Here is a 21,272-nt window from a genome sequence, read left to right on the forward strand (position 1 = left end):
AGGAAATACAGGATATAGAAAGGTGGCTTTAATTCTCAGCCGGCAAAGACTTGTTGGGGGTGTGAGGGGCGCGTGGGACAGAGTAGGCTCCTGTCTCAAGATCTGCCCCCACCTTTCCATGAAGAGTCTAGGGGCTTACATAAGAGGAGGACTTGCAGTTAGGGGTCTGTGGTGTGTAAGGATCTTCCTTATACCTTTGTTCCTTACACCTTCTTCTTGTATTGTTTCAAAAACAGTCATAGGATGGTGTCAGTTACCCAATAATTGAGTCTGCTGGCCCTGCTGCCGCCTTCTTTCTGTAATGCAAAAAGAGAAAAACTAGAGGGGTGGTCTGTGAAGAGAGTGCTGTAAAGGTCAGCACCAGATAGAGGATGTAATTAGCATAGAGTCAAAGGATAATAGGTACAGAATGTAGCCCATGCAGACTTAGGGGCAGAAAAGCAAATTTAGTTACAGGCCACAGATTAGGAACAGTTAAAGTAAAAACTAGAAGTGACCAGGCCTGCTCACAGTTTCCTTTTTTTTTCCTCAGGAAAAAAAAGAAAAACTCATTCCTCTTTTTTTTTTTTTCCTTTTCACTGCAACAGACAGAATAGAGATTTGGAAACTCTCTGAAGCAGGGATAGGCTACTGGGTAGCTAGTGAGTGTTCATGTCTGCCCAGCGCCCTCATTCCCTTCCTCTGGTAACAACTTCAGTCTTTATGAGAATTGCTTTTGGTGGGCTTGCCCACTCCAGCACCAAATGAATTCAAGGACCTACACCTGACAGATCAGGTCCTTCCTCTGGATTTTACAAATAGACACTGTGATCATGATAATGACAGCAATGATTCAAATAGTGAAATCTTTATAAAATGCACTTACTGTGTGTCAGGCTCAGCTCCAAGCACTTTATAAACTTAACCATCATGACAACCTAAGGAAGTAGATCCTACAGAAACAGGCTGGGACTCAGGACACTTTAACGCAGTGCTTGCAACCTAGACAAAAGTCTCCTCTGGCAACTATATAAAAAACCTAAAGGGACTGAGAAATGGAGTATTTCCTGTCAAATCAGTAAAGAAGGATGTCACTGTTATTGCAGCCCTCCAACCTGAGCCGGTGAGCCCTGAGAAAACTAAGGAAGGAAAAGAATACGCGCCATCTAGCCGGCAAACCCTGCAGCCACTCTCTATGGTGAGCCCGGAGGAAGCTCAGGATGTGAAAACACAGAATACTGGCCTCAGATACACGAGGTGCATATCAAAGGAATGACTTCAGTGGGCCCAGACTCCTGTGCTTCCCATAAAAAGAAAAGTGCTAAATTCCTTGAGATATCTCGTCCTCCTCTAATTAACAATGATAACCTTCTGATGTTCAGACTACCTGCCCTTTGTCACAAAACTGCTATAAAACCTGGTCCCCACCTCGCCCCTCCCCGCCCCACCAACCTCCTCAGAACAGCTCTCTCGGTGTTATTTGAGATGCTGTCTCCCGGCTTGAGGTCCTACCAACTCTCGACGAATAAAACATAACTTTCAACTTTTAGGTTGTGAATATTTTTCAAGTCTACAGGACTAAAAATAACTGTCCACATACACAGTTGGGGCAATTATGAACAATAAGATACAAAAAGACCAAAAACCAGCTGTCATTTCTGAGGTGCTAGGAGCAAAAGCAAGGTACCTCCCTCCAACTCCTGGCAACCACTAATCTACTTCATGTCTCTACAGATTTGTCTACTCTGGGTATTTCACATCAACAGAATCATATAATAAAAAGATTTTAAGAAATTATTATTTCCATGCAAGGAAAGGCTTTAGGGGTACTCAAAGCACACACAGATCTGCATGATGCAGAGTTCAATGTTTAAGCATCTTCCTTCTGTAAAGCTCTTACTCAAGCTTTGTGGGTGACATAAAGAGGGATATCATTCACCTTTGGACTTCAAAAAGCATGTATATCATACAGACTGGAATTAAGCTACCACAGTTAGGTTAAAAAAAAATGGTGTAGTACAGACCATTCTATATGGTGCGACCTAATACATAAGCAGTTATGAAAGTTATTAAAGTTCACTTGTGATTTTAAGTCTTTGATGGTGTGCTATTTTCAGAGAATTTTATTGCTTAATATATATACTTGGGCTTCCCTGGTGGCTCAGGGGTAAAAGAGCACACGTGTCAATGCAGGAGACTCTGATTTGATCCCTTGTCCGGGAATATCCCACATGCCTCAGGGCAACAGAGACCACGCTCCACAACTACTGAGGCTGCGCTCTAGAGCCCGGGGGCCACAACTGCTGGGTGCTAGCGCTGCAACTACTGAAACCCATATGCTTTCGAGCCTGTGCTCTGCAACAAGAGAAGCCACCACAATGAGAGAATCGCAACTAGAGATTAGCCTCCACACACAGCAACTAGAGAAAAGCCTGAGCAGCAAGGAAGAGCCAGCACAACCAAAAAATTTAAAACTACATATATTTAATTAAGGACATATTCAACCAAGTAACAAATATCTGGGGGAAGAAATGCCCTCCAAATGTGTCAGACATGGTGTAAAGTGCTAAAAATACAGATTCCCCAAGAGCTTACTGAGTCTAGTAAGAATCTGGAGCATTAGCCAGTCCCCAAAACATTCATTTAATGAAAAGAAGGGAAATATGTTGAAATGTTAAGAGGATCTCCTTCTAGGTTACTGGATTATGGGTCATTGTTATTATTCTCTTCTTTTTACTCTCATATTTTCTAGGTGCTTTTTAAAATGAACTTGCATTGTTTTAATAGTTAGAAAAACAGACTTTGATAAATTTATTCTCTACAGCAAGCTATATATATAGAAAAAAATCCAAATAATTTGTGGTATGGCTAAATGGACATTTTCTATTATTAAGATGATCTTTCATAAAAAGGGTTAATGTTTAAATGAACTTTTTTCTTTTTTGGTTTTGTTTTGTTAAGCCTAAAACTAACTGTTACTCTTTTGTTTGTTTTTAAGAATTAAAGATCTTTTAAAGTGTTGCCTAGCTATGGCATTGATATGTCTCAATTTCAAACATTTGTTTTATTGTTCCCCATACATTCATACTTTGGCCTCTTTTCATTCTGATGCTTAAGAGATTATTGCTTTGAGGAATGTGGTTACTCCAATTAAAACCTTTGGAATAACTTAGGCTATGTAGACTAAGTTTCTTGTTCAAGTAAACATCATTAATAAAAAATTTGCTCTGGGAAATGTGTGTTTTATGTAGTTTTGCAGATTTCTATTCCCTGAGGGGAGAAAGCAATTAAGAAGTTAAAGAAGTACATTTACAGTAGTCTATTTTAGAATAAATGCATTCAAACATATATGCTTTCTTCATTCATCCAGTTACTATTTATTGAGGGATTCATCCATAAAGAATCCACCTGCAATGCAGGAGCCGCGGGTTCAATCCCTGGCTCAGGAAGATCCTTTGGAGAAGGAAATGACAATCCATTCCAGTATTCTTGCCTGGGAAATCCCATGGACAGAGGAGCCTGGAGGGCTACAGTCCATGGGGTTGCAAAGAGTTGGACATGACTGAGCGACGGAGCATGCATGCATCCTGTGTACCAGGCACAGTACTTTGGTTAATTTGTGCAACCCACCTCATAACATAACAAACCAGGATTTAGTTCCTGCCATTTCAGACGTGGAACTTAAGTCTCTAGCAACTTGTTAATCCCCTAAGATCATAGCGCTGCTATGAGGAGGAAGTGAAGTTTAAAATCAACTCTTTTGGATTTCTAAACCCATGTTTTTCCTCCATATTGTACTTTCTTTCATGGAACAATGAGTTAAAAATATATTTTAAAGCAGACTGGGATTTCTTGATTAACACTACTGACATTTTGGACCAGAAGATTCTCTATTGTGGGGGCTGTCCTATGCATTTCAGGATGTTTTGCAGGTTTCCTGGCTTCCCTATAAGATGCTGGTATCATCCCCCAGTTATGATAACCAAAAATGCTTCCAGACACTGCTAAAGCCCCCTGGGGTCAAAGTCATCCCTGGCTAAGAATCATGTACTAAATCATATTCACATTATTCAGAGGGAAAATGATCAGTTTTCAGAAAGATAGAATGTAAAGGCATTTCCAAAGTCTGCTTGAAGGAGCTCATGATTATGTCAACATAAAACAAATAGAAGCAGATATTGGAGATTTGACAATAATTGGTCTGGTGCAGACAGCTCAGTGAGGTAGCTGAGACTCCAGAGCGGCCGTCTGCCAACCTTCCCCTTTCATTCAACACCCTGCCTCTGGGATAACAGCACTGAAGAGTAAGGGTTATGTCATATTTATACAAGGAAAGAAGGCTTTTCATTATAACATAAAGGATAGCATAGTCCTTCAGAAACATTAAATCAAGTGAGATAAAAACCCAGAAAAGCAGTCAGACAGTTAACAAATTTTTTTAGAAATGCCAGCTCAACGATGGTCGTTAGTCTAGACCCCTGGAATTCTCAAAAAAAAAAAAAAAAAAGTAGACTCCTTCATAGAGTTTGAAGTCTAGTAAGGAAGAAAGATATTAGGCAAACGTACTGTGCACAATTAATTAAATAATTAACAAAAATGTGTGGGCTGCAAAGGATGAATCCTTGTTATGTGTTTTGATGCCCTGCCAAAAAGCACACGATCACCATTTATGCTAGGTATTAAGCCACTATATCTGAGCTCCAAATTCTTTTCTTTACATTCTGCCGTCTGGCTAAGCATTTTCCAGATGCTTCCATCAGGTGGCTTCCTGCTGCATTCTGTTAACAAGAAGCTTAACAGGGAGCTCTGAAGGCAGGAGGAACTGAGAAAACAGTAGGCTTTGCTGGAGAAGGGATTTCCTTCTCTCTTTTTGCTTAGTGTTCTTGTCAAAGCTGCCCCAGCCTTTCAGCCCAGCGCAGCAGCTAGTTCCAGCCTCCAGCTCCTTCTGGCAACCCCAGAACAGCTCCATGCTCTACAGAGAAGCCAGAAGCAGATGGGAAGTGTCCTTCCTCAGAGCGTCTCAATTCTGATAACCTCAACTCTTTCCTTTTATTTTTCACCAGCTCCAGGGGATAATTCACTAGTTTAGCTCAGTGCTATGGTTTTTCCAGTAGTCATGTGTGGATGTGAGAGCTGGACCATAAAGAAGCTGAGTGCAGAAGAACTAATGCTTTTGAACTGTGGTGCTGGATAAGACTCTTGAGAGTCCCTTGGACTGCAAGGAGATCAAACCAGTCACTCCTAAAGGGAATCAACTTCGAATAATCATTGGAAGGACTGATGCTTAAGCTGAAGTGCCAATACTTTGGCTACCTGATGTGAAGAGCTGACTCAATGAAAAGACCCTGATGCTGGAAAAGATTAAGAGCAAAAGAAGAAGGGGGCAGCAGAGGATGAGATGGTTGGATGGCATCACCAACTCAATGGACATGAGTTTGAGTAAGCTCTGGGAGTTGGTGATGGACAGGAAAGCCTGGCGTGCTACAGTCCATGGGGTTGCAAAAAGTCGGACATGACTAAGCAACTGAACTGAACTGACAAAGTAGAAGCACAGGTATCCTTGCTGTGAACCAAGGCAAGGAGAAGACAATGGCTTCAAGCTGTCTCTATTCAATGGGGCAACTTCATAAGACAGAATCAGTGGTCAAGGGCTTGGGGACAGAGCAGTGAATGAGACAAAGTCCCTGCCCCCATAAAACTTGTGATCTAGCAGAAAGAGCTAGACAATAAACAAGTCACAAATGAGTCACATGATTTAGTCCACAAGCCAGGTAGTTTACAAGAAGATAAATTCATTTTCCTACAGTTCTGGAAGCCAGAGTCCGAAATTAAAGTTCTGGGAGGGCTGAGCTCCCTGCAAAGGCTCTAGGGAGGATATTTCTTCATCTCTTCCAGCTTTTGGGAGTGCCAGGCATCCCTTGACTTGTGGTCACACTAACTCCTATCTCTGCCTCCATTTTCACATCACCTTTTTGTCTCTGTGTGTCTTTTATGAGGACACTTTTCTATGGATTTAGGGCCTACCTGAACAATCCAGGACAAGCTCATCTCAAGATCCTTACCTTAACTACACCTGCAAAAATTCTTCTTCCAAAATAAGTCACATTCATAGCTTCCAGAGATTAAGATGTAGCCATATTTTTCTGGAGCCTGCATTCAACCCATTACATGAGCAAAGGAAGAAGACAGCGACGAGGCCAGAGTAAGGCAGGCAGTTTTAGGTAAAGCTAGGACACACCTCAGTGAGCACAAGGGGCAGTCTTGGACATCTGAGGGAAGAGCTTTCCAGACAAGAGAAAGAACAGGTTGGAAGAGCAGGGTCTTCCACCCCTCCCTTCCTTTCCCACTGCACCCTAAATACATATTTTTTTCCTGCTTCATGACATAGTAATGTTCCCTCTGCATGGAACTCTTTAAATCTGTCTCCATATAGCAGAAACCTATCATACTCTGCTTTCCATTCCCTTGGCCACCTAGTGCCTTTGGCCTCAGCTGCAGTGGACACTCCTGTAAGTTCAGATTCACTGTGTTCATAGCATTGTGCCCCAGGCTCCCAGTCTCTCCTTCCTCTTTGCGCTTCAGCTCACCTCTGACTGTAGGAGCTGCTAGCCAGAAGTGTGAGAAATTAATGCCCCCAGAGTCTGGAGCCGCTTGACAAATGCTCTTGATGCTTTAAGTGGACATTCTGGCTGGCATTTTATATACTTCCATCTCTTCCCACAGGAACGTAAGCCCTGGAAGGGCAGGGACTTTCTGACTCTGCAAATCCAAATATCATCTGTTGAGTGACTCTGTGTGCATTGATTATTTCAATCTCTCCACAACTCAGGGATTAAAATCTTGATTTTATGAGAAATCATCTCAATATTATTTAACCTTTGCTATTCGAAATACACTAAAAGTGTTATCTACTATACTTTATTCTGGAAACGAAATTAGAATTTCAACGTAAGTTGCAGTAATTACACCTCAACCTAATCTTTATCAAAGTAATGTAGAGAAAAGTGGAATAAGACTAATGTTATTTCTGTCAAATTAATTTATTTTTAAACTAAAACCCAAAGATTAATTTTAAAAATCACCTATAAAGCTGAATACTTGGAGTCTTAGGCAATCTGTTAATTCACTAATTATACTCCAAGATCTTCTCCAAAATAGTGAAATTTCTTTTGGTTGTACCACACGTCATGTGGGAGCTTACTTCCCTGAACAGATACCAAAACTGTACCCCCTGCAGTGGAAATGCAGAGTCTTAACCACTGGGCTGCCAGGGAAGTTCCTAAAAAGAAATTCAAAATCAAGTTTTCTAGATTCAAGTCAATACCTTTTTCACTGTATTACACTTTCTTTTACTGAATAATGAAACAGAACTTTGGACAACACTGGCCACCAAGTAAAACCTGATTAAACTGTGGGGGCTGAATTCCTTTTATTAAACTGTGTTTTTCCTAAACAGGGGTGGGAACTAATGTTTATTAAGCATCTACATCAGAGTTATTTGATTTCCTCACTAATCACATAATGGAAGATGTACTTTACAAATCCTTTCAGTGATCTGGAAGCCCTTGATTTGACATAGAAGCACTTTCTTTTGCAAGGAAGCTGGGATAGCTGGGTTTTTTTTTTTTTTTTTTTTTAATTAACCTCATCAAAGGTCATAGCTCAGCTGCCTTCAGTCAAATCAGGCCCAGTTATGATATGGCAGTAACATCATCAGATCAGTTATGGGAGGTACCATGTGGCCACATGAGAGAATGCTGCCAATCATTAACTGACTCAAAATAAGTCCGCTAATACAAATGACATTTACTCTGGCTCTCATTTTTAACTATAGCTTTAATCCCTGTTCTGATCTCCTTATCCAAAGTAATATTTACAGGCACCTGGCTTTCTATCCAGGATATTTACCTACCTTAAACTATATCCAGAACCATCTAGAAGGTGTGTAACCATTAAAGTCCTCATTTAACAGCAGGATCACAGAAAGTCTTAACTATTGGTGAGGGGCGGCAGATAGGAAAAGTCACAGGCTACTCTTAGGGACACCCTGGGAACCAAAATGTATATAATCAGATGAAGCACAATCACACACACACACACAATGTATATACTTTCAAGGGTGTACATGGAACCACTTAGGTCCAAATATAAAGTTATATAAGAACTTAAGAAATCCTGACTAGGAGATTCAGGCTCAGAGAGCCACCAGCAGCAGTAACTTGTCTGAAGTTACCAAAACACGAAGGCTCTAGGTATGTGGAGACACATATCTGTTTAACCCCAGAGTCTGCTTCCAAGGGGGCAATACCATGTAATTTCCCAAGAAGTGTCAGTCAACTCAAACCCAAGCACATTCAGATTAACATAGACAGCATAAAGAAGGGCATAACAAATATTAGTCCAACTTCATTAACCTTGGGCCAACTGCACTTGTCTTCTAACTCAGGAAAGATCTGAAAGTCGGAGCCAATTTGACTGGGGTACATCCCACGGTGGGATAGTCTGCTTGGTCACGGGGCACGTCCTGGCTTTGTCTCACGAATGCTGGTCTGTGGACCCCTCTCAGGAGCGGCCAGCTGCCTTTGCTGTTAATTGACCCGATTCCTGTGGCCTGAACATTGGCAAAGTGCTGAGACGCCATGGACACACATCTCCAGAAGGTGATGCGACTAGGACACACTCAAGACCACAGTGACAACAGGCTCTGGATCAAGCCCGCAAAGCCAAGTCTTTTATTTTAGACTTGTCAGTTTTCATTATCTCCACATGAAATGAAGAGGGAGCGCCGTGATGGGCACTTGACTGAGAAAATTTAACTAATTTAGCTCTAATCTAGGAAACTGTAGAGAGGCTGGGGCTCTGGGCTCTTTTAATTTGCTGATTTAGCCCCATGAAGATGCTTAAATTGTAATGATGATTTTTTTTTTAAGATGGGAAAAAAAAACAGAGATTGGCATTTCTTTCATAGGGAAACCATTCACTCAGTTGTCTTGGTAGCTTAACATTTTATTTATATTACCTTAATATTCAAGCACACACACAATATTCAAGCATAACTCATTTGGGTCCCGGGTTTTACATTAATCTGAGTAACAAGAATTTTGAGTCCTGAACTACAGTTTTGAATAGTCCAAAGTTGCATTTTATTTTTTTCATTTATTTTTATTAGTTGGATTCTAATTACTTTACAATATTGTAGTGGTTTTTGCAATACATTGACATGAATCAGCCATGGATTTACATGTGATTCCTCAGTTATTTTGAGTCCTGAGTTACAGTTTTTTGAGTAATTTTGAATACAGTTATTTTGAGTAATTTTGAGTCCTGAGTTACAGTTTTGAATAGTCCAAAGTTGCATTTTAGAAAATAACCAGCAGATGTCAGTATCTGACAAAGAGTTTGTACAGTTTTCTCTCCACTGTCCCTCCAAAGTAGCCAAAAGCCACGCATTTAAAAGCCATGGCGAATGGATGCAAAAATGTAGGCAATGCCTCACAAGATGCACTCGGCAGCTGGTATTAGTTGTTTCAATCCTTTTGAAAAAATTTTTAAAATAATTATTTGAATCCTTTCTCTAAATAGCCCAAATAATAGGTTCAATTTATTTCAATAAATACCATTAACTGTGACATTAACTTACAGTAATATAAATTAATTTCCATCAATAAGAATGCTTTCTTAAAATATAGCTTTAATGGGGATGTTCCATCTTTTTGCCTCATGAATTTCTAATAACAATATCATTAGGTTTTTCCAATTTAATTTATTATTAATGTGTGCCAACCACTAAATTTTATATATATATATAAGTATGTGGAGCTAGGCAAGCTGCTAGACATCTCTCTTAACCATAGGCACCAAGAAATAATAAACAAAAAGATAATAACCAAGGGTTAGGAGAAAGGAATTTGGAATTGAGAGTCTGCCAGTTCTGGTTAGAACTCCAGTTTTACTTAACCAGAAAATTACATTTTACTATTACTACTTTTTTCCCACAGCGTCCTTCCTTTCTGTCTGGTTGAGATTATATCTCAATAACTGTGCTTTGCAATAAAATGACACTATTTTATTCAGTAAGTATACCTGAATTTGAGGATATGGTGATAAAAAAAGCCAAGCCCTTCCTCTGTGAAGCTTCCATTCTGGTTAGCAGAGATGAACAATAAAGATGTGTATAAGTAACATACCAGTTTTAGAAGTGATCATTAGCACAAAGAAAATTAAGGAGGGAAAAGAAATGCATAGTGGAAATGGAGGTGGGCTGGCGGGGCCTTTGAGAGTTGTTGGCTTTGGGGATGAGTCCTGGGCGATGAAAGTGGTGAAACAATCTGACAGAAGAACATCCATGCTGAGAAACAGCAAATGCAAGGGCACTCAGGCAGGAAGGAACTGAGTATAATTAAGTAACTGTGAAGAAGCTCATGGGATGCAGCAAATTGAGTGGGAAAGGGTGATAGGAAATGAGCCAGAGAGGGAGGCTGAGGTCAGATCATGAAGGGCCTGGATACCTAGGCTAAGGAATTCTAAGTAAATTTAATTCTACACGTGTGGGGAGACACTGAAGGTATAAAGCAGGAGGGTGATAGGGTCTGAGTCACCCTTTCATAGGATGGCCTTATGAACTATCATCTCCTCATTTTATACTGAGGAGGTGAGGTGTTCAGTGATTAACTGATTTGCTCAAGATCACCAAGCTAGGAAGGGATGGATTCACTGAACTTCACTCATACATGCAGCAAGCTCTTACTAAAGCCAGCTGTGACAGCCATACTCATAGTTATGAAGAATAGTAAGAGATGCTATCCTTGCCTTTTAGTTTTAAAATCTAATTGAAGAAATGAGAGAGATTCAGAAAGAAGACACAATTTGAATAAAAACTATTATGTATCAGTTGATAGAAATAACATATAATGGGATTAACCAGGATGCAACCATCAATCAATCAGATTTGGGCTCCACCCAAGAAAACAAAGGCATACCTAAAATTTGTAGAAATGTACTCTGATGGACTCACCCTAAGATGATCCCTCAAAGTACACACCTTGTATAATTCCCTTGAGCAAGTCCAGGATCTCTGACTTGCTTCTAACCAAAAGAGCAAGGCAAAGGTGATAAGAGTCACTCCTGTGATTATATTTCCTTATTAAGAATCTATCTTAACAAAAAGGGTAAAGCCTCTCCCTCAAGCTGGCCTTGAAGAAGCAAACTGCCATGATTTCTAAATGGGAATGAATTCTGCCAACTGTGTGAATGAGCTTGGAAGAGAATTCTTCCCCAATTGAGCCTCTGTTGAAACTTCAGCCCCAGCCAACTGCTGGATTGCACCAAAGCAGAGAACACAGTTAAGCCATGCCCAGAGTTGTTAACATAGAAACGGTGAGGTTATAAAGTATGTTGTTTTAAGCCACTAAATTTGTGGCAATTTGTTACGCAGCATAAAAAACTAATACTTTCACCAATGTTGAGGCAATCACCTAGGGTTCATGTAGCTTCATCCCAGCTTTGTCTGCATCTCATAATACTTGAGTGTAACTTCACAATCCTCAGGTAGGAAGACCCAGATGTCATCCAATGAATATAAAACGCACTGGTATTTGAGGGAGGAGGGCAGTACTACTAGAAAAGGTCATCCAAAAACAAACATGGAAACAAATGAACTAAAATACTTTCTGCTTAAGTCCAAACCCATCAGGACTTCAGATAACATAAGCTCTCCCTTTTCAAAGCATTATGCAATGGAAATTGTCATACAAAGTACAGAATGCCGGCAAGCTAAGTCACTTCAGTTGTGTCTGACTCTTTACTATCCATGGATTGTAGCCTGCTGGGCTCCTTTGTCCATGGGATTTCCCAGGCAAGAATACTGGAGTAGGTTGCCATTTCCTACTACAGGGGATCTTCCTCACCCACAGACTGAATCCACATCTCCTGCAGTTCCTGCATTGTAGGCAGATTCTTTATCACTGAGCCACTGGGTAATTGTGTTTCCCAAATTGTGTTGGGCAGAGAAATGTCCCCAAAGATCTCAGTAAAGTAAAGAAGGCAAAAACACTTCACGTTACTTAGTCTTTGTTGGAGATTCCCAATGCACATAACAAGCATGTTAAAGGCCTGGCAAAAGATACCTCGTAACATGGGTTTATGGACTTCCCTGGTAGCTCCGCTGGTAAAAAAAAAAATCTGCCTGCAATGCAGGAGACCCCATTTCAATTCCTGGGTCAGGAAGATCCCCTGGAAAAGGGACAAGCTACCCACTCCAGTATTCTTGGGTTTTCCTGGTGGCTCAGAGGGTAAAGAATCCACCTGCAGTGCAGGAGACCTGGGTTGGATCCCTGGGTTGGGAAGATTCCCTGGAGGAGGGCATGGAAACCCACTATAGTATTCTTGCCTGGAGAATCCCCCCACGGACAGAGGAGCCTGGTGGGCTACAGTCCATGGGGTCGCAAAGAGTCAGACATGACTGAGCAACTAAGCGCAACATAGATTTAGTCAAGAATTTTCCAAGTCTAATGTGGAATATCCGCTACTTCTCTCTTCAGAATTTCCTCTTGATATTCACCAGAACTAGTGTTACCTGGGACATATCTTGATAAATGCTGGTAGTAGTCATGGGTATGGCCTGCCTGACTGCACACAGAAGAAGTTTAGGTAACAGGAGAAAGAGAAAGAATTCAAAATTTGAAACAAATGTCCCCATGAAGTAGATGAAACATATGATGCAAAATGTGCTGAGATTATTCTCTGTACCTTCCTCAAAAGGTCAAAAAGTTGACTATTGGGTTATTTATGTTATGATGATAATAAGTTGATTTGAAGCAAGACACATTCAGCTTCACAAAGAACTAATTTTATGATTACTACTTACATAGAGCTTACCATGTGCCAGATGCTACTCAAAGTACATCACAAACATTTATTTTCCCTATCTTACAGATCAAAAAAATAGCAGCAACACACCAGCTTAGGTAGGTATGTCAATTTCCTATGCTTATGAATCTGGAAAGTGGCAAGATTGGGATTTGAACCTGTGTAGTACAAATATAAAATCCAGCCCTGAAACTCTGCTGTGAAACTGCCTCTACCATGTGAAACTCAGTCCTAAGAAGCTATTAACATGAAGCTGGATTTGCAGAAAGTGCCAATTTCCAACCAAGTACTACCATGAAAGAAAAAAGTGAAAAAAAATCAGAATGAAACCTGTATGATTCTGTTTTTATTTACAAATAAAGATATATATGATATATATAATATATATTTATCTAAGACATTAACTCTTTGTCTTTTGCTTACTTACATTTTCCAAATTTTTCTCCAATGATTTTACAAACATTCTAATTTCTGTATAGTACTAGAGAAAAAATTGTAAATAGTGTATGTACAGTGAACACTCCACTAAACACCTAGTCTAATCGTCATTCAGAAACAATGGCATCCACACAGTCATCTGTTTCAAATTCTTTGATCGAATAAATAATATATCTATTATAGCTCCATTATACAAATATCATATTCATTATAGAAAAAAGAAAATATAGGAAATCAAGAATGAAAATTAAATAGAACAAATTTATTTTAATCAGAATTCCAATAGGCAACTATGGCTTTCACTTTAGCTGTTTGGTTTTCCAATCTTTTTCTATGCATTTTTCACATATTAAAAATAAAAGCCAAAAGTCAATACTGCTATGTCAATTTATTTTTTAAAATTTTATATTTTGAAATCTTTTCTCTTTGATAGTGAAGGAAAAATACACATTTTTGAAGTAAAAAATAACAAGTTGTTTTTGATGCCTAGACCTGCACTGCTCACAGCAGCCACTAACCCATATGTGACTCTTGAGCACTTGAAATGTGGCTTCTCTGAATTGAGTTGTACTGTGTCAACTACATGCTGGCTTTCAAAGATTCAGCACACACAAAAAAGAATATAAAATATCTCAATAGTTTTTCATATTGATTACATGATGAACTGATAATATTTTGATACACTGGGTTAAATAATACACTATTAAAACTGTTAAAATTATTTTCACCCTGTTTCTCTGGGTTAGATAACATATTATGACTCATTAATATGTTACTAGGATTATTTTCACTCTGGTCCTTCTCACTTTGTTTAGAGTGGGCTGCTAGCACACTTACAATGCTGTGTGTGCCCACATTCTGTATCTGTTGGACGGCCCCCTGCTTTCTACATCCATGTGCTCACTTGTGTACATCCATGGCAGCCTCCATTCGAGGACTTCCTCTCAGCTCCTATTCAGCACGAAAAAATTATGCGGAAAGAATAACCCCATTTCCTGATGTGGAAAGTGGTGGGTCTGTTATCCTGGTGGATCTTGACCTTGAGGTATAACAGTTGTGTGAGAAAACTCTAAATCTGGAAACTTCTAAAAAGTCTAGCAAACATACAGAAAGCTTAGAGGCATCTTGGCTCCTAACCCTGGACCACATCACACCACAGTCAACCCGGCCAGCTCAGTATCTAAGCCAGTCCAAATAATACTAGAGTGAGACACGGCATATCAGCTTATATTTGGGTACCATTTGGGGGCTTACGGCCTCTTTCTGGCTAATCCCCAGCCCAGGAAGACAAGTGAAGGTTGTGCCAATGTGCACGGAAGCCTGGAGCTCAATACCCCACCCTAGGGCATTATCAGGATTTATACTTTCCTGCAATTCACACCATTTCCTCTCCACACCCAGCAAACTTCCTACAGTGCCAATGGTAGGTGACAGCCAACTTCACCTCCTTCCTGCAATGCGTCCTCATTTTCCAGAAGCCAGAGGCAAAGAGCCTTGATGTTTGCTAGGAAACTAGCTCCAGGGAGCAGAGGGCTCCCGAGTGTGCTGAATCTTGATTAATATCCCTACAGCTGCCAAGTCACTCACTGTCTCCCCCAGACATAATACAAATAAGCACTTCATGCGCTGAGAGCCCTCACAAAGATGCATCAGTGGTTTCCAGGTGGTGACTGGGAGCAGATTTCTGTTAACTCTCAGTGAATTGAAGAAAAATGAAAAACAGAACCTGATGAATTTTCCAAAAGTCTAAATTTAATCTTTTGAAAGCCTTGTCCTTCACTCCTTTATTTTTAATACTAAGATGTCCTTACTTTTATAAAATAATGATCATAATAAATAGCATGGATTTGTATGTTTAACATCTTGACAACTTCATGCTAGCTCCCAAATATGGAAAGTGTCATAACTGCTCCAAAGACACAAATGTCTGGGAATCAGTGGTCCAGGCTGACACTGAGGGGCAGCTTCCATACGCAATATGCATAAAATCTCTGTTTTATATAACAAAGACCAGCCCTTAGATTTCTGCAACAGCATTATCAAATTATTGCAAACTGAGACTGTCCTTTCCCTCTGCCCACATATTCCCACAAGATGGCTAGGATAGTGCCAGGTACATGAAGGTCCTCAGTAAATATGTATGAACATTGAGCAATGTGTCAGGCTTTTCTGATAGCTCAGTTGGTAAAAAATCCACCTGCAATGCAAGAGACCCCAGTTCAATTCCTGGGTTGGGAAGATCCACTGGAGAAGGGATAGTCTACCCACTCCAATATTTTTGGGTTTCCATTGTGGCTCAGCTGATAAAGAATCCTCCTGCAATGCGTGAGACGTGGGTTCGATCCATGGGTTGGGAAGATCCCCTGGAGAAAGGAAAGGCTACCCACTCCAGTATTCTGGCCTGGAGAATCTGGTCGCAAAGAGTCAGACACAACTAAGTGAATTTCACTCTGTGTAATGCAGTAAGAATAATTGATGATACTTCAAAACTCCATTCGATGTGCTGATTTTCTTCTGATTCTACTTAATATTTTTAGAGATCCCAGAAAAGGCAGATTTAGTATAACAATTCCTTTTATAGATAGCTTTTGAATATCAGTTGCCTTTACTAAGATTCTGTGCATGTATAAATAACCAAATATAGACATAAAATGTGTAAATAACAAAATGCCTTGAGCAGTTTTCAGTGGTGTCTTTAACTCTTTACAAATGCTGAAGAAGAGCCAACCACATCTTTAGTAAGAGCCTAAATAGTTTTTTAAGTATCTATGGGTGAAGCAAATGTTAAACAAGTGATATCATGACATTGTGTTAAGTTTTAAAGTGATGGGATGGAATAGATCTGAATTCAGAAAACTCCTGGACAAAGTTATCTAGTTTAAAAAAAAAAAAAGGTGGGGGGTAGGGGAATGAAATGGTTTAAATGAATATGTAACTAGTTCTCAGGTGAGCAGAGAAGGGAAAAAAAGAAATTTCGAGATGGGAGAGTAAGGTCTCTAAAAAAAAGAGAGAACTAGAGATTAGCGAGGTCTACTTTTATATCCTGTGGTTCTCTTGGTTGGAAACTTGCTGGGGGAACCAAGGGTTACTTTGAGATTTCAGTTTTGAAACCCTGAGTGAAGGCAGAAAGCTGTCCAGATGCGAGTGGATACATCTGTACAAACATTTGGAAGAAAATGATATTAAGCCAGATCAGTAGTGGACAGCTGTCCCTCATATAAGTGGCAATGATGGTCACTTCTTTGCACCGCAGGGAAAGAGGCACATGACCTTAAGTCAACTTGAGTCACCAGCTCATTCCCAAAAAAGCATCACTGAGAAGACTATCATTTGGCAAAACACATTTTAAAGATGTGCTAACATACTGGATAACATAAAGACTGTTTTGTCTGAGTTAATTCAATTTTCCTGCATTCAAGCTCAATAACAATGATGTTTGGGAAATAACAGAATGATATTGGCATAAAGCAACTTCTTGGACCTATTTAGTAACATCCATGAGAGACTTTGATGTCTCCTGGTTTCTATCTGACAGCTGCTGGAGTTTATTTAATTACTTTGCTTATTCTCATCAGAGTGATGGTCTAATGAAAAGAGGAGGAAGAAATAATGGATTCTGCTGTCTGGATCAATGGGTCCCCTGAAAGCCTGCCTTGAAGGTGATAGGAATCTAAGCGCTGTAGGGGAGAAGGTCTGTTTTATCTATTTATTGTAAATTGGAGTAGAATTGACACTATATTACAAAGCATCATGTCATTTTTCCATGTTTGTGGAGCAAGTAACCTAGTAAATAAGCCTGAAAAAGTGAAAATATAAACTGTTAGAGAATGGCTGGGAAGGCGGGGGTAGGACTTGTCTGACCAAGTGTGACCAAGTTTGAGGCCATGGCTCTACGTGGCCAGTGATATTGTTCATCTACAACAGGAGGATGAAAATGCCATCTCCCTCCTGGGCTACTGTGAGGAGTAAATGATATTAATAATCACATGATGCTCCTGCTGCTGCTGCTGCTAAGTCACTTCAGTCGTGTCCAACTCTGTGCAACCCCATAGACAGCAGCCCACCAGGCTCCCCCGTCCCTGGGCTTCTCCAGGCAAGAATATTGGAGTGGGTTGCCATTTCCTTCTCCAATGCATAAAAGTGAAAAATGAAAGTGAAGTTGCTCAGTCGTGTCTGACTCTTTGCGACCCCATGGACTGCAGCCTACCAGGCTCCTCCATCCATGGGATTTTCCAGGCAAGAGTACTGGAGTGGGGTGCCACTGCCTTCTCCCATGATGCTCCTAATGGTGCCTAATTTAGTAAGTACTCCATAAACTACTTTTAAAACTTGATTTAAAAAAATTATTTTAATCAGGGACTTCCCTGGTGGTCCAGTGGCTAAGACACTGCGCTCCCAATGCAGGGAGCCCAGGCTCAATTCCTGGTCAGGGAACTAGATCCCACATGCCACAACTAAAGATCCTTCATGCCACAACTAAGACTCCTGTGCAGCCAAATAAGTAAATAAATATTAAAAAAAATTTTTTTAATCAAAAACAGTTTTTGTTGGTTTGTTGTTTTTTTCTTAAGTTTTTTGGCCATACCACGAGGCATTCAGGATCTTAGTTCCCCAATGAGGGATGGGGAATTTGAAGTGTGGAGTCTTAGCCACTGGACCACCAGAGAAGTTCCCATAAATTATTTTTATAGCGTCATCATTATCAGCACCATCATCATGCAGTTCATTGGCTTTTATCCTGCGTTACCAGGATCTCACAGTCTTCAGAGAGGATGATTACCCCACCCTCCCTGAATAACTCTCTGGTGGCGAAGGGTCACTGATATCTTTTAGTCTTCCCTTTCAAACCATGCAGCTGTCCTTATGTTTGTTTCAGATATCGAACTTCTATAAAGAGACCATTTGAACAAAAGTATTTTTTTTTATTTATTTATTTTTTGAACAAAAGTATTTTTTGTTACCAAAATTTTTAAAGTTTGTAAAAGCATGGATCTAGCATGACTCCTTCAATTATAAGTGAAGAAACTGCATGAAGGAGTTAGGTCTTTGAGTTCCTCTCAGCCCTGACTTTGCATCTCTCGCTTTTATTTATAACTTTTTATAATGAGCTATTCTGAATAAACATAAAACTTGGTAGAATAATGAATGCCCATGTTTCCACCACCTAGCTTCTATAATACTTTATTTTGTCATAATTTTAAAGTAAATACTACACAACATTACCATTTCATAAACACCACAGCATCTGCCTCTAAATGATTAAGAACTTTTAAATACACAATCACAATGGAATTACCTCAACAGTAAAATTAAGACTATTTCCTTAATACCATCAAAATATCTTGTCAATGTTAAAATTTCCAGTGGTCCTGTTACATTAATATTATTTTAAAATTTTGAGTCAGGATCTCAATGGAATCTACATGTTAAATGTGGTTAATAAGTCTAAATTTAAAAAAATACTCTGGTTTTCTCCCTTTTCCCCTGTCACTATTTATTTATTCAACAATCCTCTTTTTTGACATTGAGTGTAGTAATAATAATTTGTAATTATTGAAGGACACGGCCACATTTTTTAAAAATTATAGTGGTGGTTGGCAAATTTCATGTTGTGCCTCAGGGTTAAAAATAAGAGCCATCTACTTTAGCTTTTATGGAATGCTGATTAGATGCCAGATGTGTATCTGGATTCACGTAAGTCAGTATGAGGAAAATGTTGGTATTATCCTAATTTCACAGATGAGGAAACTAAGAAACAGAATGGTTAAATCATTTGCCCAACAGGTCAGGGAGTGAGCCAAGCACCTGACTTTGGAACTCGAGTCCCCACCACCAAGAAAGACCATCTTTTCTATTTTCAGGAGCACTGCAGGCATGCACACACTCCTCAGTGTTTTGGGTTTGCTGCTACCTTTTACTCACCCCAGTTTTTCACTGGGGGATCCACTTCTGCCTCAGTCTCGCCCTGGGACTCAGACAGTGAGCACTGGACACAGAGATCAAAACTGGGCATGTCAGTCTTCCCCGGTGGCTGAGGGGTAGAGCCTGCCTGCCAATGCAGGACACATGGGTTTGAGCCCCGATCCGGGAAGATCCCACATGCTGCAGATCCCACATGTGCAGCCCCTGCGCCACAACTATTGAGCCTGTGCTCTAGACCTGGGAACTGCAACTACCGAAGCCTGTGCTTCCTAGGGCCCTTGCTCTGCCACAAGAGAAGCCACTGCAATGAGAAGCCCACAGCCACAACTAGAGAGTTGGTGCTGCTCCCCGCAACTAAGGAAAGGCCTACACAGCAACAAAGACAGCACAGCCAAAAATACGCAAGTAAATAAAGTTACATATAAAAACACAGGCCTTTTAAAAAGTGGGAATGTCCTACAGATGGCCAACAGACACATTAAAAAATGCTCAAAATCGCTAATTATTAGATAAAATCAAAACTACAACCTCACACCAGTCAGAATGGCTATCATTAAAATGTCTTAAAATAACAAATTCTGCAGATGGTGTGTTTCCACAGTTTCCTCATCTATTTGCCATGAGGTGATGGGACCAGATGCCATGATCTTAGTTTTCTGAATGCTGAGTTTTAAGCCAACCTGCTTATTTAACTTACATGCAGAGTGCATCATGCAAAATGCTGGGCTGGATGAAGCACAAGCTGGAATCACGATTTCTGGGAGAAATATCAATAACCCCAGACACGCAGATGATACCACCCTTATGGAAGAAAGCGAAGAAGAACTACAGAGCCTCTTGATGAAAGTGAAAGAGGAGAGTGAAAAAGCTGGCTTAAAACTCAACATTCAGAAAACTAAGATCATGGCATCTGGTCCCATCACTTCATAGCGAACAGATGGGGAAACAACGGAAATAGTCAGACTTTATTTTGGGGGGACTCCAAAATCACTGTAGATGGTGACTGCAGCCATGAAATTAAAAGACACTTGCTCCTTGGAAGACAAGCTATGACCAACCTAGACAGCATATTAAAAAGCAGAGACATTACTTTGCCAACAAAGGTCCGTCTACTCAAAAGCTACAGTTTTCAGTAGTCTTATATGGATGTGTGAGTTGGACTATAAAGAAAGCTGAGCACTGAAGAATTGATGCTTCTGAACTGTTGGTGTTGGAAAAAACTCTTGAGAGATCCTTGGACTGCAAGGAGATTAAACCAGTCCATCCTAGAGGAAATCAATCCTGAATATTCATTGAAAGGACTGACGTTAAAGCTGAAACTCCAATACTTTGGCCACTTCTTGTGAAGAACTGATTCATGGGAAAAGACCCTGATGCTGGGAAAGATTGAAGGCAGGAGGAGAAATGAACGATAGAGGATGAGATGGATGGATGGCACCACTGACTCAATGGATATGAGTTTGAGCAAACTCCAGGGGTTGGTGATGGGCAGGGAAGCCTGGCATGATGCATCCATGGGGTCACAGAGAGTCGGGCATGACTGAACAACTGAACTGAGCTGAACTGAAGAATTTTATGGAGATGTTGGAAACATCTTCTTCTCTTTTGCATTTGAAATTACTGTCCCTATCTTGCCATCTCATGCAGGCCGAGAAAGAAAGAAACACACAGAGGACATTTAAGCCAAGCTGAGAGATGGAGAGAAATTAGATCCTGTTCACTTTGTTTAGCCCTGAGCAAGCCATGCCTACAAAAAGGCTAGCCTTGGTCTTTTGAGTTGTATGATTTAGTAACTTCAGTGCGTGCGCGTGTAGTCGCTCACTCGTGTGTGACTCTTGCGACCCTCTGGACTGTAGACTGTCAGGCTTCTCTGTCCATGGCATTTTCTGGGCAAGAATACTGAAGTGGATTGCCACTTGTTCCTCCAGGGGATCTTTCCAACCCAGGTATCTAACCCACATCTCCTGTGTCTCCTATATTGCAGCCATATTCTTTACCCGCTGAGCCATCGTGGAAGCCCAACTTCCCTTTTGGCTTAAAACACTTTGGTTGAAGGAATATAAATA

Source organism: Odocoileus virginianus, chromosome 26 (genome assembly GCF_023699985.2).
Source record: "Odocoileus virginianus isolate 20LAN1187 ecotype Illinois chromosome 26, Ovbor_1.2, whole genome shotgun sequence".
NCBI lineage: Eukaryota > Metazoa > Chordata > Mammalia > Artiodactyla > Cervidae > Odocoileus > Odocoileus virginianus.